This window comes from Protopterus annectens, chromosome 11.part0 (genome assembly GCF_019279795.1).
Source record: "Protopterus annectens isolate FY-2018-M chromosome 11.part0, PAN1.0, whole genome shotgun sequence".
Lineage (NCBI taxonomy): Eukaryota > Metazoa > Chordata > Ceratodontiformes > Protopteridae > Protopterus > Protopterus annectens.
The window spans coordinates 1458149270-1458165390 of NC_056745.1; the positions used below are offsets into that span (position 1 = coordinate 1458149270).

At 41.0% G+C, this 16121-nt stretch overlaps 1 protein-coding gene across 1 annotated transcript in view; it reads right to left on the reverse strand.

The window, feature by feature from the left end:
* CADPS2 (calcium dependent secretion activator 2) overlaps nucleotides 1-16121 on the reverse strand; it is a 5163308-nt gene that overhangs the window by 2301098 nt on the left and 2846089 nt on the right. The window lies entirely within an intron of this gene.

Here is a 16121-nt window from a genome sequence, read left to right on the forward strand (position 1 = left end):
ACATGGCTCCGGAATGCATGGGCTTGGCAAAGGAGAACCTGGCAGAAGCCCAATGGCAGAAAAGGTCTGGTATGACAAGAATGCTTGAGCTAGGGAGTATGCTGTAGGGGCAGCAGGTTATGGTTCTCATTCCTGTCACACACAACAAGCTGCAGGCAGATGGGAGAGACCCTTCAAAGTGGTAAGAAAGGTCAGTGATGTTAACTACATGGTAGAACAGCTAGGGAGGAGGCAGGGGCACAAACTGTACCATGTAAACATGATGAAACCATACCATGATAAAGAGGCCCTTGTGCTGAGTATTTGCAGTGGATGGCAGGAGGAGTCTGAGGGGTATTTGATCACTGATCTCCACAGTGAGGCTCAGAGTGACACCTCAGTGGAAGAGGTAGCAATGTCCCAGCAGCTATCCCCTACTCAGGTTTGAGAAATCCGAGCAGTGTTACAGGAGTTTGAGAGCATGTTCAATGGGAAACCAGGGTGCACCCAAATGGTGCAGCACCATGTGGATACAGAACCATAAAGGCCTATTAAGCAGACCCTTATAGGGTGCCTGAGAAAGTCAGAGTCTGTAATTCCGGAGCCCAGCAGTCCCTGGGCCTCCCTAGTGGAGCGGGTACCAAAAAAGAATGGCAGCACTAGATTCTGTGTGGACTACAGGAAATTAAATAGTCACACAGAGTCAGATGTTTACCCTATGCCTAGGACAGATGAAGCCATATAGCAGCTGGGTGGGGCTAAGTATCTTACCACTATCAATCTTACCAAGGGTTACTGGCAAGTGCCCTTGACTCCCAGTGCTAGAGAGAGGTCAGCCTTTGTGACTCCTTTCAGTTTGTATGAGTTCACGAAGATGCCCTTTGGGATGAAAAATGCCCCAGTGACTTTCCAGAGGCTGGTAGATCATATCCTAGCAGGAGCAGTAGATTTCATCCTTGCTTACCTGGATGATATTGCCATCTACAACCATGCCTAGCAAGACCAGCTTCAGCATATCACAGTGGTGCTTGGCAGACTACAGAGGGCTGGGTTGACCATTAAGCCAAGTAAGTGTCAGGTGGGTATGGCACAGGTCTCCTAAGTGGGGCGTGTAAGATCAGACCAGAACCTGCCAAAGTGGAAGCAAGTCAGGCATGGCCTGGCCCTGTTACCAAAAAGCAGGTGAGGGCATACTTAGGGATAAGAAGGGTACCACAGAAAGTTTGTGCCCAATTATAGTACCACAGCTGCTCCCCTCACATACCTGACAAGGAAAAAACAAGCCAGAGAATGCAGTGCAGACCTCAGCATGTGAGCCAGCATTCCAGAAGCTTAAAGGAGCTTTGGGAGGACCCCCTGTCTTAGCTAGTCCAGACTCCATCAAATCATTCTTTGTGCAGGTGGATGCTTCAAACCATGGGATGGGGGCTATACTCAGCCAAGTTTCATCAGAAGGAGAAGAGCACCCAGTGCTATTTCTCAGCCATAGGCAAAAACCCAGGAGGAATGCAATGCAGCTGCAGAAAAGGAATGTCTAGCCATAGTGTGGGCACTGCAGAAACGTCAGCCTTATCTTTATGGAAGGAAATTCACTGTAGTTGCAGACCACAACCCTTAACATGACTACATTGAGCCAGCCAACAAATTGCCAAGCTACTAAGGTGGAGCCTATGGTTGCAGGCATATGACACGAAAGTGCAGCATTGCAGTGGGGTCAGCAATGCCAACGCAGATGGGCTCTCAAGTAATGGAATGAGGTAATGTATTCCCAGATAGGCTCATTCCTCTAAAGCAATGTTTATCAAGGGTCACTTGAAAAGCTAGCTTGAGTCTTCTGGGGGGGGGGTGATAAATGGGGATACTGCCAGCACAGCTATCTGGAATTTTGTAAATAATTATATGGCATTTGTGAATATCAATATGCTCTATAAAAGATGCTTGTGTTACAAATATATTAGAACTGTATGCCATGTGCATATCAAACTGGTCTGTACAGACATCTGTATTAAAAAGGTATTTTGTAAAGTATTGCTCTTAAAGATGTATCCACACTGTGCCCTGCTGGAAGAGAACAGAAATGTACATACACTATTGTACCTGTTTAAATGTATATAGTTTAACAGTGGAAACTGGAATATGGGAGGTTAACTTCAGAAAAATAGTTGAAATTAAATTACTTTATGGCACCTAGAGACAGAATGTCTATACTGGGGAGCTTTCTGCATTGCTTTCAGAGTGAAATAATTACTAGTCTTGAAATGGGAAGGGATGTAATTGTTTTATGAGTTTCAGCATCTGCCATAAATCTGAGATCTATGTATTTTTACAGGTAGATGCTAAATATTGCTAACTTCCAGCAGTGGGGGTTTCATCTGGGATAGAGTCAGATGACAAGAAATTGTGTCATTCTGCAAGCTATCCCAGCAGTAATATTTGAGATATTAATTTAAAAAGTCTCTTAAAGAGAACAGAGCATTCTGTATTCTATCTTGGACTTCACAACAACAAGAAGACCCATTCACCATATCTGCCTTGCTGCTAAGTAAGTTAATTAGGGTACAGTAATTATCTTAGATATAGTCAGGGATATAGCAAATATTAGTTTAGATATTTTTCATTATTTATCTGAAAATGTTCTGCAATGTTGTTTTAAATATTTCCTGTGATTTTGAACTCTGATGTCACTGTGATTATATACCAATTATTTTCTTGTTATTTTATTATTTATTATTAAATATATTTAAACCTTTCACTGTAGCTAATCTTTGTGAGACATAGATAAATTTTGAGAGTACTTGCATATTTATTTGTTGACACTGTATGGGCCACTCCTAACAGCCTTGCTCTTGGTCTAACTACCATTTGTATTAATATTAATATTACACAGTAAGATTGGACACCCTTTGTTAAGGGCCTTAAACTAGCTGATAAGGAGCTGGCTGGTGAATTAATCAACTACCTTATGGTCTGGGCAAAAGGGGGCATAGCAAGTAAACCTGTGCCAGCCTTTCCCAGGTGTGTGTGTGTGTGTGTGTGTGTGTGTGTGTGTGTGTGTGTGTGTGTGTGTGTGTGTGTGTGTATAAATCAAACCTCAAAGACTGTGTGTGTCAGCTACTTGGACAGGGACACGAAGCACTGGTTGGACAGAGAGGGAGCTGGAGGTCTTGGCTTGGCCACTCAACTGACATCTCAACTCTATAGCTGTGCCAGTGGGTAGTGTTGTTGAGGATCTGGAGAAAGAGGGAGAAAACAGCCCCAGAATGACTGTGTTCTCTGTGTGCCCTTAACGGAAATTGCACTTGATGCTGAGAGCTGTATCTGTAAATACTCTGTGTGTACCTTGTCATCCTCCCAATGTACATCCTTGACTGGTGCCAGTAGTGAGGATTGAGGCTCCTTGATTATTGGTCCAGTGGTGGGGTGACACACCTGTGATCACAAAATGATAATATTTCTTAAATTTCAGTGTTGTATGTACATAGGTTGGTACTAGGCTATCGGCCCTAGGGCATATACAAGCCTAGCCAAACAATTCTCTGGGTATTTCTTCCCACAATATTTACTTCTCTGGACCCCCTGTCTAGCAGGGTGACTGATGTGATCCTCGGGGTGAATTTCCTTTCTCCCATCCAATCGTCAAGGTTCCTTTTGAAGAGGGCCAAGGAGGCACTCTGCTTGACATGTATGAGCAGTCTATTCCAGAGTATGGGGTCTCTGAGTCAGGAACCTATCCCTCCAGCATGTTTTGTTCATTGTGATAACAAGGTTTAGATCCCTGGAGCATGTGGCTCTGAGGGAATGGGATTTCTTTAAGTGGAGCATGTCCAACAGCTCAGGGTTTGACATGGCCTTGTATGTTAAGCAGAGATTGCCTCTGAGTAGATGATATGCCACAGAGTACAGCTGGAATTTTTTTAGACAGTCAGCATAGGGCATCTGCTTTAGGCATGTGATTCTTTTAGTGAGGTATTTCTGCGGCCTTTCCAACTGTTGCAGATGTCTTGTGAGGTACATGCCAAACAGGGCATTGTACTCTATAGTGGGTCTAATGAGGGATGAGTACAGTGGGACAATGACCTCCTTTTTTCTGGATGAAAAGCCCTTAGTGATGAGGTGTGCCAAATAGAAGGATTTCCTGACTGTTGTGGAGATGTGGTTATCGAAGGTGAGACCACTATCCACCTGTGTCCCTAAGTCTCTCATCACACTTTTGGTGTTTAGTGTACTGCCACCTATGTGGTAATTCATGGGTACATGTTTTTTCCCAAAGGGGATAACTATACATTTCTTGGCATTGAGCTTGAGCCCATGGCTCTGGTATCAAGCATCTGTTTCTGTAAGGCCCTTGGTAGAGTATCCACATCATTTGGGGATTAAACAATGGCTCCCAGTTTGCAGTAATCTGCAAACTTTGTTAGCCAGAGTCCCTTAATGTTGGTCTGTACTTCAGAGAAGTAGATGCCAAACAAGAGCGGTCCCAGGACTAAACCCTGAGGTACTTCACTTGTCACTTGTCTGGAGCTGGATTTGGAGTCAGCAACTTTTACAGTTTGGGTTCTGTCAGTAAGGCAGGTTGCAACCCATCAAGTGACGTAGGGATTTATGCCCACCTTAGTAAGTTTATCTATGATTCCAGAGTGGAGGATGGTGTCAAAGGCCTTTGCGAGGTCCAGATAGGCTGTGTGGACTGCCTTACCCTCGTTCACTGCTCTGGAGACTGATTCGAAGAAGTCAATCATGTTCAGGAGACAAAATCGGCCTTTCACGAACCCAAACTGGGTGGGGTCCAGTGTTTGAAGTTTGCCAACGTCTTTGTTTACAAGTTCCATGATAATGCATTCCATACCCTTGCAGATCAGCCTTGTCAGACTGATGGAATAGTAGTTCCTGGGATTCAAGCTGGATCCCCCCATGTGGAATGGGATAACTAGCTGTGTGCCACTCAGTGGGCATGAAGCCTGAGGTGAGGCTATGATTAAACACGACACTTAGGTGAGGTGCCAGTTCATTTTGTAGTTCATATAGTACACAGCCCGGGATGTCATCTCATCCCATGGATGCTGTATTCTTAGCTTTGGAGAGTGCAGTTTCTACCTGTGTGGCCGTGATTATCAGAATTTGGCAATCTTTGGGTATTGAGATGGGCCTTTTAGGGGGTGAGAGGGGGGTGAAGTTGGCACTAAATCGATCTGCCAGGATATTGGCAATATCCTTGGGATCAGTATATTTAATGCCATTCTGTTGTAGCTCAGAGCATATCTGAGCATTGCCATTTAGATTCTTGATATGACTATAGAATGCCTTGTGGTTGTCTTTGGAATCTTTGGTAATTTTATTTTCGTAACTAGCTTTGGAAGATTTTATGAGGGTATCTCAGCTTCTTACTGAGGCTGGTAAGGGAGATTTTTGTATCCTGGGGTTTTCCTCTTTTCTGCAGCAGTTTTTTCCTTCTGTTGTATAGTTTGTTTACAGCAGGGGACAACCAGATTGGCTTCCTTTTTTTGGAGGAGAGCATCTTGGTTCTATTTGGGATCGCACGATTCATTCACGAGTGGATGTGCTCATACAGTGCCTTAGTGTAGGATTCAGCAGTCGAACTATCAGCTCACATCTGCATGGGTGTCATGAAGTTTGTCACTTCTGACTTAAGTAGCATGAAGTTGGCTTTAGAGAAGTTTTTTACGGAAGTTTCCTTACTGGGGGGTGGGGGTGGGATGTGGCTATCAAGGGTGATTTGCTTATGGTCTGACGTGCCACTGAGGGGGTGACCACTGGTGTGGAGCATCTATCTCCCATGTTGGTAATGACCAGGTCTAGGATATTGGAGCCCCTGGTGGGACAATGGATTAGTTGATCCAGGGCGTTGGAATTTATGAATTCCAAGAACCGTTGGGAAAAGGTGTTGGTACCCGAGTAGTTTTCCCAGTTAATGGCAGGGTAGTTGAAATCACCCAGTATTATGGTGTTTGGTTGTATCTTAATATTTTCATGTATGTTTAGAAAGGTGTAGTGAGAATCTTGGGGCATGGTGGGGGATCTGTAGCAAGCTACAATTTGGATTGCAGTCTTACCTAGTGTTAGTTGCACCTGGAGAATTTCAGATGCATTGTGTTGGGCAACTAGCCCGGAGTTGTGAATATGAACACTCCTCCATCTTTAGTGTTTTGGTCTTGGTTTGGTGGCTGAAAAGTGTGGTAAGAGTTGTAGCCTGGTATTGCAGGGGTGCTCTCTGGAGTCTTGAACCAGGTCTCAGTTACTGCACAGATATCGATGTTCTCCATTTTTAGGAACACCTCGAGAGAGTGCATTTTGAGCTTTAGACTTCTAGCATTGAGTAGCATTACCTTCAGATTTTGCATGCTTGTATCTGTTACAGTGGTGGTTTTGTCCTTTGAACCTTGCCTAAAAAGGCATTATCGGGTGGCAAGAGCTTTAATCAGTAACCTGAATCCCAGGGGTGACAGGTGCACACCATCTCTGGCAAAGCATCATTGTTTGTCGATCATGTTGTCCCAAGCAGACAGATACTGGATCCCCACTGAATGACACCAGAAGCTTAGCCAATTGTTGAAGTCAATCATTTTGTCCTTATACTGTGGTATCATTCTGGGTGAAGGCAGGATGCTACTCATGGCTAGGGTCATACCTGCCTGGGCATCATGATCCGAGAGCTCTTCCATTTCTCTTTTCATGTAGTCCAGGGAGGTATGTCTCAAGTCATTCATTCAACATGGACAATGACAGAGCCATATTTGTACTTGTTATGGAGTGACTTGAGTGCATGCATTATGTGGTGGATCCTGGCACCAGACAAAAAACAGATCTGGACTGACTGTGGTCTCTGTGTGCTCTTAAAGGAAACTGAAGTTGATGCAGAGAGCTGCATCTGGAAATGCTGTGTGTGTACTTGTCATTCTCTCAGTGTATGTTTCCCACTGGTGCCAATGGTGAGGACTGAGACTCCTTGATTACTGGTCCAGTGGTGGGTTGTCACAGAAACACACAATGAACCTCCCTCTAGGAAGTCTCAGCTCAGACAAGGCTGGAGCCATGCTCTTCTGTCACGAGCCCTTCTTAATGTGAGATGGCTGGTTTAGTGCTCAATGGTATCAATAGCATCTAGATTCAGCAGGTCTGAATCTAGTCTATGCTACATAGGCGTCAGAAAAGTGAGTATCAAGTGCAGATTAGTGCAAATAATACCTAGAGCCCTTCTGTGTGTTTCCCAGCTCAACTAGACCAGGTAAACACCTACTGGCACCAGATGAACAATCACAGTCCTTATGCAAAAGCACAGTAAAGGGTTGTCCAGAGTAACATGCTGCCACAAACAAACTTAAAGATGTAGATACAGCAGTGTACTTTAAACAGCTTATAGAAGTGTTATTATTCAATAAAAGTACTTTACTTTGAATAAATGAGCCAAGAGCCATTCAGCTGTAAAGAATTTATAAAGGCACTACAAAACAGGATAAGCTGATTACTAAGCCCTCCAGCCAACAAAACTACTTTCAGAAATTTCAGGTGTTTCCCCCACCTAAACAGACCAGGCTACCTCCTATGCACTAGAAGGAAAATCCACTAACCTCTTTGGATGTAAAAACAATTGTTTGCTAGAGTGTAAAAATACACTACTTTTTCCAACAGCTAGCTAGATAATGAATGATGTGAGATCAAGTAGAACAGACAATGGAAGGCAAAATGCACTTTTTCAATATAAGCACAAAGAAAGACAAATAAATAATTCAGGACAGCCGCAGCAGTGTAGAAAGGGAGGAGCGTATTAATCTCAATTTACAGTGGGGTGAGCATCTTAAAATCACTGGGTCTATATTACCATGTTGAAAGACATGTTCGCCGAACAAGTCTTAATCAACATGGAAATATCGACCCTTTAAAATCCCGAATGGCTGCTTCAGTGAATTTTTTCCCAGGGGAAAAAAAATCACTTGGCCATCATCGGGGATTTCCCTTTTCCCCACTGTAGTGTAATCTTGGAGTTGGTATAATTAGTTGGGGGGTGTGGGGGGCTATGCCCCACACTATGTAAGGTTTGAAAGTTTGTTCTTTTTGTGCGGGAAAACATTTGCTGAAGCGGCCGTTTTAGATTTTAACAGGCCGATATTTCCATGTTGATTAAGACGTGTTCAGTGAACAAGTCTTTCAACATAGTAATATAGACCCAAATCACCAGGTTTGAAAAGCACATCAAAAAAGGTGAGGGTGGTTGAGAAATGCAGCAAAGAACCACCAGCAGTAGTTTAGTTTATGCAGGCTTCAAATCTTTTTAGACAAAGACAGAGGCCCAGAATTTCACTGAGTATTTAAGCATCAGTCAACAGACAATTTAACCAGTGAAAAAACATGTGAAATGTGCAGCCTAGGTAATTTAAGGGTCCACCCCTCACACAGAACAAAGCACCAGGCCAAGCAGATTTCTTAAAATAGAAAGCAAAATGGAGCAGGTATCAAAAAGCAGCTCTATCAGTCACAGACAAAAAAACAGGTTTCCTTACCCAGCAGGGAGTCACCAGCAGTGCTTTAGTTTATGCAGGCTTCAGATCTTTTCAGGCAACTGAATGGCATGAAGAAAAGTGAACAAATTCAGAGCGTACACTGGAAAAAATCATGTGGTTCTGAAAACCATTTCTGCCTTTTTATGAAAATAGTACAAATAAAATAATCCTTATTTCTTATGTTTTTGTTAGAAAATAGGCAAATTTGCAACAGCTCCAGAGGTGGAGATAGGGTGGGTCAAAGGGGTCAGCTATCCTGTGTGCAAGATGTGATGGGGTACAATTTTCAGTGGAAGCATTCAGTTTCTGAATGCGGATACAATTTTCAGTGGAAGCATTCAGTTTCTGAATGCGGATACTAACACATAAAACTGAGGGGACTCCAGGTCGAGAACTGTTCCAGGGACACCAGAAGAGCTAACTACAGATCAGAGCAGGACCTGATGAAGTTCAAATAAGCATGTGTAACTTTTATCCACAACAGCAGCTGAATGTTTTGCTTGTTAACTGCATGGTGGGGAAGTGATTTGGACTGGCTGGAAGCTGACTGTAAAGAAATGCAATTTTTACTAGAGCTGCATCATTAAAACTAAATCATTTCATATAGTCATACATATCTTTTAGTTCTATTAGTGATACTCAAGATCTCTTGCATTCATCAACAGATGATTTGTAAAACTGATTACAGTGAGGTTTATTCATATCTAATACATAAACAGAAAGTGTCTGCATTTTGCAGAGCACATATGATCATATCCTTACTTAACTTTTAACCGGTATTAACACATACTACATCGGACCTTCCCATGATAACTTGGAAATTAATTAGATTGGGGTTGCCACCTATCAAAAAAAAAAAAAAAAAAAAAAAATGGAATTCATAAATTCAAATGCACTGGAACAACTAGTCACCTCTCCCACTAGGGAGATAATATACTAGACCTGATCATCACAAACATGGGGACAAAATGCTCACCAGAAGTATACCCCTCACTAGTGAGATCTGACCACAAACTAATCACCCTGAAAATCAACAGCACAAAAAACAGTGAAAAACTTCTCAAAAGCAGACTTCACTCTTCTTAAGACTGGTATTCCCACTGTGCCAGTGGATACCACATCCCACAATGAATCCTTCACAAATGCTTTCTATGGACATCCAAGAATGCATGGATCATCAATCCCAAACAAATCCAAGTCCCTCTCCACCAAATAAGCGTCCTGTCTGGTGGACCTCAGCCATAAACAAATTGTATAACAAAGAAGGAAGCTACTGCATGTCAGAGCAAATCCCATGAAGGGAAGACTCTCTGATCAACATTAGCAGAAAACTATGTTCTCTCATAAAACATCCAAGGCAACTTTGAGAGAAAATCACTAAGGACACTAAAGATAACCACAAAGCCTTCTTCAGCTATGTTAGAAACCTGGAAACCTCAGATATGCTCAGAGTTGGTTCACAACAACAAAAATACACTGAACCCACAGATATTCAACATTCTGACAGGTTCAGTGCAAATTCCTCCAAAAGAAGAAATACTTATCCCAGCTGAATGTAATCTCTGTCATCTCAGATGTCCAAGTGAGAACCGCCTAAACAAAGCAAAACACAGCATCAATGGGACCTGATGGTATCCCGGTGTTTAACTCAAGAGGAGCTAAACCCACACATAAAATGCTTTTAACCTTAGCCTTACTGATATGTACCTGAACACTGGCGCAACAGTGGTCCCACTCCACAAGGGTGCCTCTACAGACCCTGGAAACTACCCATAAGCAACTAGCCTGGTCTGCAAACTATGGAAAGAATCATTATGGAACTCATAAACAGAGACATAGGGGACCTACAGACACTTGACCCCACCCAGTTCGGCTAGGGCAGATCCTGCCTTTTAAACCTGGTTGACTTTTTCAGTCACTAGAGCCATTGATGAGGGCAAAGCAGTCCATACAGCATACCTGGACTTGGCTAAGGCCTTACACAATACCCACTCAGGCATCATAGATAAGCTAAACAGCTTAAAAGTAAACCCTTATGTCACTAGATGGGTTGCAAACTGGCTAAAGGACAGAACCCATAAAGTTAAAATCGCTGGAGCAATGTCAGACTAAAGTCAAAGTTTTTTCGTGTCAACAGATTGCTGACCCCTCTTGTTTCGGCGATATTTCCATGTTGATTAAAACGTGTTCAGTGAACAAGTCTTTCAACATAGTAATATAGACCCAAATCACCAGGTTTAAAAGGCAGATCAACAAAGGTGAGGGTGGTTGAGAAATGCAGTAAAGAACCACCAGCAGTAGTTTAGTTTATGCAGGCTTCAAATCTTTTTAGACAAAGACAGAGGCCCAGAATTTCACTGAGTATTTAAGCATCAGTCAACAGACAATTTAACCAGTGAAAAAACATGTGAAATGTGCAGCCCAGGTAATTTAAGGGTCCAACTCTCACACAGAACAAAGCACCAGGCCAAGCAGATTTCTTAAAATAGAAAGCAAAATGGAGCAGGTATCAAAAAGCAGCTCTATCAGTCACAGACAAAAAAAACAGGTTTCCTTACCCAGCAGGGAATCACCAGCAGTGCTTTAGTTTATGCAGGCTTCAGATCTTTTCAAGCAACTGAATGGCATGAAGAAAAGTGAACAAATTCAGAGCGTACACTGGAAGAAATCATGTGGTTCTGAAAACCATTTCTGCCTTTTTCTGAAAATAGTACAAATAAAATAATCCTTATTTCTTATGTTTTTGTTAGAAAATAGACAAATTTGCAACAGCTCCAGAGGTGGAGATAGGGTGGGTCAAAGGGGTCAGCTATCCTGTGTGCAAGATGTGATGGGGTACAATTTTCAGTGGAAGCATTCAGTTTCTGAATGTGGATACAATTTTCAGTGGAAGCATTCAGTTTCTGAATGTGGATACTAACACATAAAACTGAGGGGACTCCAGGTCGAGAACTGTTCCAGGGACACCAGAAGAGCTAACTACAGATCAGAGCAGGCCCTGATGAAGTTCAAATAAGCATGTGTAACTTTTATACACAACAGCTGCTGAATGTTTTGCTTGTAAACTGCATGGTGGGGAAGTGATTTGGACTGGCTGGAAGCTGACTGTAAAGAAATGCAATTTTTACTAGAGCTGCATCATTAAAACTAAATCATTTCATATAGTCATACATATCTTTTAGTTCTATTAGTGATACTCAAGATCTCTTGCATTCATCAACAGATGATTTGTAAAACTGATTACAGTAAGGTTTATTCATATCTAATACATAAACAGAAAGTGTCTGCATTTTTCAGAGCACATATGATCATATCCTTACTTAACTTTTAACCGGTATTAACACATACTACATGCATGTGGTATGGTTGTTATAGCAAGAGTGCATGAAATATTTTGTATCCACTCAAGAAGCAGCACGATTAAGATGAAACAGAATGACCACTGCAATATTTAGATATAATGTTATGCTTAAACCAACTTTTCCAAAGCAGCCGACATTACTAATTAGGGCAATACAATGCAACTAAATTGTCAGCCTTTACACTAAACACAGTCTTACTGATCTGATTTACACATCAGCTGGCAAAAAACAAAAAAACAAAACAAAAATAAGAGCATTTACAAGAATGGATCAACTTGTGTGGAACGCGTTCATTATTAAAATTATCAGAAAAAATCTGACATGACTTATGTCTCTGAATCAGCACAGTGCCGTCAAGATATTATCTTGTTTTAATTAGAATGAATAATGCTAAACCTAGACGAAGCATATGACATTGTGTCATATGTACCTCACACAAACACGTATGTCTGTCTGCAAGTTGACACACACACACACACACACACACACACACACACACATGCAGTTCCATGTCTTTTTTGTTCTTTTGTCATACCCCACTCAAAAATTTAGCATCTCAATACAATTAATCTTTCCACTCCATTCATCCTGCTTGCAAAGATAGTGCCCTACATTTCCCACATGTGGGAGATCACTATTTTGAAATCCTCTGCTTTACTGGAGTTTTTACTCTTAACTAATTCAGAATAAATAAAAGAGAGGCATTAGGAGCCATCAACAATAACTATTTCTTCTTATTTTGTGAAGCTTATCTCACGACCCTCAGTACTGTACGAGTTTCAGATGCCCACAGTGCATGACACATCTAAGCAAATGCCTCCAAGAGCATTCTAAGCCGCCATCTAGAGTGCATGCCCTGCTTGGTAGATTGGGGTTCACTTGTCAGAGACTCCGTAATGCTAATCAACCCATTGTACAGTAGGCTGTTTACATAGTGGCTGATAATACCCTTCCCTTCCCAGGACATTAAACTGAGTTATGCACTCACAGCTATCCCTGTCTAGCAGGAACTTACAGCATGTGTATGTTAAAGAATCTAGTTTCACCAAGATCAGAGTCAGATCTTCATCACTCAGTGTCACAAAGTCAACTTTGTTATGAAAACCTTCATCCTTTCCTGCTATACATGTATAACAATCTTATTAAATATGAACAATCATGCAATGGGGCTGCTGTTTACATTTCAGGTTTACTCATATCCTTTATATTCCTATCAAGGAATCTGTGATTCACAGATTCGTATGTTCATACTAGGAATCCAATTTGCAATTCTTTGTAAAGGTATGGAGTGAAGACAAGTTTCTATCTCTAGAATGTTTCTAAAGTTCATCCTTTTCTGGAAAGCCATCAAAGAAGCCAAAGCCCTTGTCAAATGAGGTGTGATTCTGTCTGGAAATTGCTTGTAAATGTGAGTGTAACAAAAAACAATAGCCCTAGGCATCCATTAAGAAATAATTAACCTCGTCACCGGTTGTCTTTTCCCCTCCTGTTCATAGCTGGTCAGCTTTTCTAAAGGACTGAGTTTTGCCTAGGTCTACTATCTGAGGTATGTAAAGACAGAGAGTGAAGAATCCTTTCACCATTTTACAAGACTTGGGAAAGAAAACTAGCCTAATGTAAACTTCAAAATGATTTTAGGCATAAAGGTAGGATTACTCTCAATTAAAACCTATGCTTATGAAAGGTAAGGTAAATCTGATTTGCCGTAAGTGCTTGTAACTCAGATACTCTCCTAACACAAATCAGATCAATAATGTTAGGGACCTCAAATCAGGCCAATGAGTTGGTTCAAATGAAGGTTGCGTGATTTTCCAAAGATCAAAATTAATAACTCGAAGGAGAGACATCTGTTTCTTAGATGGGTGGAAGGCAAGACCCTTTTCAAAAAGTGTTTTACTTTAACATTGTTGAAATGGGGGTTCTCCGGGTAGACAAGTAGAAATGGCTAACAGATGTGCCTTTATATATGAATATAATAAACCACTGGGCAGTAACTCGCACAAATAATGACAAACCAGAGGCATCTATGCCAGCTGAGTATCTGCGCTCTTATACTGAAAGCAACAATAAAATCTTTTCCACTTACTTATATGATTTTCTAGTAGCAGGCTTTATCAACTCAGAAAGTACCTGATGTGTGTCCTCAGAAAACAGGTACCTAAAAGATATCAAAACTGCATCATCCAGGCAGTTAGCTTGATTTATATGTGTAAATCAGGTATGTGAGGAAGCTTGAGGCAATTTTCCTTTAAAGTGCTGTACTAACACTGTAACAGGGTTCGCAATGGGAGGGGGCTAACACATACATGCCATAATGGCAGTAAGGTATCATGGGCGCGGGGGCGGGAGGGGTCGCAAAAGGGTAGGTACAGGTACACACCCTGCGGTGTGTTTGTGCTTTGTAAATATATATATATATATATATATATATATATATATATATATATATATATATATATATATATATATATATATATATATATATATATATATATATATATATATATATGGGTCCCTATCAAATCACAGAAAACTCATCTGATGGAAAATCATTTGGTTAAAACCAAAACATAGAAAGCTGAAAACACTGAAAACTCATTTGACTGAAACTCAAAACACTGAAAATGCTATATGCCCTTTTTCCCACGGTAGTGCGATCCTGTAGTTAGTACATATAGTTGCGGGGGCACCGCCCCCCCAATGGGGGGTGTTGGGGGCGTTGCCCCCCACATACTTCATACATTTTAAACTCTACACATGGATACTTATAACTACAATGAATAACTGTATGTAGAAAACAATATTTACATAAACTATGTGGGGGGCTATGCCCCCCCACCCCCCTAACTATATATACTAACTCCAGGATCGCACTACCATGGGGAAAAGGGTGTATAGCATTTTCAGTGTTTTGAGTTTCAGTCAAATAAGTCTTAGTGTTTTGAGCTTTCTATCTTATGGTGTCAGTAAAATGAGTTTCTATCAAATGAGCTTTCTATCATTTGATAGGTACCCATATATATATATATATATATATATATATATATATATATATGCATAAACACACACGCCTGTGAGAGAGTGACTGGTGGTAGGATTCCACTGCCTACAAGAGCAGCAATTTTCTACCCCAACATGCAGATCAGCCATGATCTGCACATCACAGTAGTAACTGCAATTCAGGAAATATGCAAATTAGATGATAAAGAGGTCTGGCCTTGTCACTGCTAACATGTTTCTGAATCATAAATGGGCATATCATGCTGAAAGGGCGTTTTCAGCGTGAACCAGAACTATAGTGAATTCTGAAGCTGATCTTAAATTTATTTCTACTTTTTTTTTATGTCTATACTACAGAGATTGTCTACATGTCAATTACTTCTATAACTAGTCATATTTTATGAAATTTCATCTGCTAATTACATAAGTGAGCTTGTCATTTTCAGCTGCAAACTCAGTTGCAAGGGTATATGCGGAATATAAGGAGAATTTGAAATAGCCTATAAACCATCATGTTTTTAAAAGTTAGAGGGAAAACACAATACCAAAAAATTCCTACATAGACAAAAAAAAGCACAGAAACACCAGAGACAGTGGCAAGTAGGGATCGATCCCCAGACACTGAAGCTATGAGGCAGAAGCCCTAACCACTGAGACACTAAGTTATCTAGTATTTATCAGAAGATCCCTTTAGTGTCATATTTCCTTCTTAGATACTGGCTCTGCTGCATCTGTTTTAGCCTGAAACATTTTATTAATTTCATTTTTAGTTCTAACTGATATCTACATTTTTTTCAGTACATCTGACAGTCACTGTCAGAGTAGTTGCCCACAGCACATTTGTCTTTCACCTTTCAATGCAGTACAACTCTTTTACCCCCTAAGCTGTGAAATGTCCATCCCTGTGTAGAGGATTTTTAATATTAAAGCACCTCTCATAAATAGCTCAGAGTTTTCTTTCTGCTCCACACATAGGACAGCAGGGATTGTACTGACAAATATCTGTCCTGTCTCATACTATTAATGTACTGTTCACCATATTTCCTTTAACTTCTATTTAAATCAAAAAAATCAATATACCAGTTTTGAGTTTTGCTGTATACAGTACTGGATATTTCAATTTTCTGATTCACAACATCCTGCACCACTCTTTAACAAGTCTTTTACTTTGTGATGTAAATGTAAACCTTCTGGAAAAGATATTTTACAAGCTCTGCAAATTCCACCTGGAAAAATAAGCGTTGTTTATAAATTGTTAGCAGCA